The following is a 3,536-nucleotide window of genomic DNA, read 5'->3' as shown; positions in this document are numbered from 1 at the left end:
CGTTGCGTACATACAGCATGATTTTGCTTATGTCCGAATGATGTGAGTGCACTTGTCGTCTACGTGACGTGTATGCGGATAGAAACGGCCAGCTTGCGGCTGTCCACAATAGATACCATGCTGCTAAATACTATTTGAAGCGTGCTACGCTGTTTAGGTGTGTCAACACTACTTACTGCGCCATAGACAGCTTACCGTATGTGCGGCTTCAAACCTCGCACTATAGTCCGGTATATCAAATACACAAATTGAAAGGAAAATGGGGGCATAAAAGGGTATATTTACCAATTACTTGCTCTTCTGCTGCTTCTTTTGCTCGGTGTACTTGACGTTTCGGGCGCTCAACTTGCGAAGGTGGCTGCGCTTCGTCTTCTTCTTGGGGTACCAGTCAGGACCCATCGCCTTCTTGACGTTCGCCAGGCTTTCCTGGCGTCGCACTTCGGCCGAATAAGGTGGTGGGGCTTTTCCTCCCAGAACTTAACCGCTTTTGGGCCGTTCTCACAGGCAATACAGCGCCGCACGATGCCCGCCCGCTGATTGTACGGAATGCGTAGCCGTACTGCAGCTTCCCGCAACCGACGCAGCGCGCCCCGGGCATCCGTCGTAGACCGCTGCGGGGTCTGCAGAAGCGGGTCAATCTTCGCCTCGCATTGCTTGCACATGGGGCCCGCCATTTTGCAAACTGTGAGAAAGTTAGCAAAATATATTGTTTTAACCAATTACTTTCGTCCAAATATTAGCCAATAGCACGGTACTGTAAGGCTGATATTTATTATTAAGCAACACATTAAAATGTTTGTAGATATTACTATTTGGCTTAGCTTTAATATATTATTATCAGATTTCCAAACAAATACATACTATACATGCAATATAAGTTGACTAAAACAATTATCTATCGTGCGCGCATGCATTCGTCGGGTGCGGTGCACGGGAGCAGATAGCGCAATGACCGTGCGGCCGCGCGCCTTCTTGCACGCTGACAGTGGTGAGTGCCAGGTGAAGTAAAAAAGATATATATTCGCAAAGTCCCTACAAAAAGCGCTGGTTGTGAAGCCTACTTTAATATTAAAAAATACTATCGTTTTGACTTTAGAAAGAGTGTGGAAAATAGCATCGCCGAGCTCTTACAAATGCGGCCTGTGATACTTATATTAATAATACTAATACTTTTAATATCGTCTTTACTTTGAAAAGTGAGTGGAAAATAACATCCCAGAGCTCTTACAAATACTGGTCTATGAAGTCTACATCTATAACAATATATATCTCTATTGAGAAGTGTGCAGATCTTTTAGAAAATACAGGGGTTACTGTGCCCGATTTGCAGTACATACGACAGGTTTTGCGTAGCTGAATGTCAATAATTAGTTATCTGCGCAGCTCGCCTAGCTGTTTGCAACCAATCGATGTGTTTCGTGCTCGGCAGAAATGGTTTTCTTACGTCCAATCGCGAGGGCGATAGACGGTCGGATCGTGCGACAGATCCAGTCAGTGTCGCAGGTCGGCAGGTATAGCCCATTCAGGGCGCGAGTTAATTGTGTGACACTTTTGGATATATTTGTAATTTTGGCATAGTTAGGCTGAGTCAGAAAGATAGGCGCGGTCGGTAAGATGGGACGAAACTGTATTAGACAGGCCGAGTGTAGCCATGCGAAGAAGTAGGTAAAAGCAGCAAGAAAGGAACCGGACGGACTTATTGACAGACGGACGGACAGACACGCTGCAAGGTTAAGAGGCGGGAAACTAGCGCTCTGGGCGCCCGCTCCGCGGATGCTAGGGCATGGTTGGTTGGTGTAGAGAAGGTTGACCGCCTGCGCTGCGCTGCGGCGGGTTAAAGAACATTTCGATATCAAAGCTAAATGTATTATATGTATTACGTGCCCTTCCAAGTCCGCGTTCCAAAGATCTCCCTGTACACAATATTGTTGGTGTGTACGTTCCCGTCCTCATCGATGGCCTCTGGATCTACCGCAATCTTGATCGCCTTCCTCGAAGTCACTCTCGACAACGCCACATAAAGCTGCCCATGTGCGAAGACCGGTGATTTCAGGTATATACCCACGTGGTGGATCGATTGTCCTTGGGCCTTGTTGATAGTTATGGCGAACGCTGGAACCACGGGGAACTGCTTGCGCTTGAGTTTGAACGGGAACTCCTTGTCATCGTTCTCACTATAGAAGACGATCCGAGGAATGAACACCTTCTTACCCTTGAACGGCCCGGACATATGTTGAGCTTGTTGAGCAGCGATGAGTAATTTCCCCACGTTTTTGTAGCCGAGCCGCTTCATGATCAATCGAGACAGCAGTAAGTCACCAACCGCGGGTGGTAGCCGCTGCTCCGTGACCCAACAAACCACGTTTCGCAACTCGAGCGGGCCACCTGGTGTCGAAAACTTTATAATGAATCTTGAATTTACTCTTTACAGCCACTGATATGTCCCCGATACCAGTCACCGCAGTACTTTCCGGTAAAGCTTGACGAGCCATCCACTTTCCCTTTCTGGAGAACAGCGTCAGGAGCTTCGTCGTTACCACAGACACTTCCACCGCGCTATCCGGCGTGATATCTGCGTCTACTGCATCCATCACGACACAGAGGATTGCTGGTGAACGTGGCCTGGCCACACTCATTGCTGGTGCTGCCGCTTCAACACTTCTTTTGCCGGTGCTTTTCTCGTGCAACGCTTTTGCTTCAGTAGGGCTAGCGATGTTTGGGCACTGGATAACACCGTACGTCTGATCTTCACACTTAAAACACTATTTGTCCGACTTTTTTAAAAGGTTTCTTGAACGGTGTCTGACTTCAACATCCCATCTCCTGCAGGTTCGCTGGACCGTTGTCCGCTGCCTGTCGAAGTTTTGTTACCTGTACCACGTTCTCCCTGAGTTTTCTTTGAGTTGTTTCCAAATCCTGGATGCAATTAACCCTTGGTGCTAGTTTTGGCTTGCGCCGGTGGCGAGATGTGGGCTTCAAAGCGCATAAAGCCCTCCAGTTCACTGCGAGCCCACTTCAGGAAGACTTGTATATTTGCCTTAGTCTGCTTGCGCGTTTGACGCCCCAATTGGTCCTTCACAGCAGCTCTGAATGCTGGTGGGACGCAAGCCCTCCACCAAGTATACAATCACTATCCACATCTACTTGCATCACATCCTCCATGTTCAACCTGTCGACTATCTCGTAGAATTCGGCCATGAGGCGAGAGAGTCGAGACTTCGCATCTTGTAATTTTAAGTTCATACAGAGCATCTTCACCTCCTTATCCAGTGTCTTGCGCGCAGTGTTGTCTGGTAGGCGTGCCGACAGAAAATAATCCCTCCGCTCCGCTTCGGTCACATCCTTCTCGTCTTTAACCTTAATTACCCAGCTGGAAAGCCCACGCGTGGGATCACCTTTGAGCCCACGCGTGGGGGTCCGCACATACGGTGAATTGACTATGACGCTGCCAATTGGTGTCGACACATCTACAGGAGCGTTGCGCGTTTCACTTACTAATTAGCGCATGATATCTACTGGTGTACCCTTGCGTCCCT

The sequence above is a fragment of the Phytophthora infestans genome, genomic scaffold (assembly GCF_000142945.1).
Source record: "Phytophthora infestans T30-4 supercont1.6 genomic scaffold, whole genome shotgun sequence".
Classification (NCBI taxonomy): Eukaryota; Oomycota; class Peronosporomycetes; order Peronosporales; family Peronosporaceae; genus Phytophthora; species Phytophthora infestans.
The sequence above is the reverse complement of the archived record's forward strand: the minus strand, read 5'-3'. Positions refer to the sequence as shown.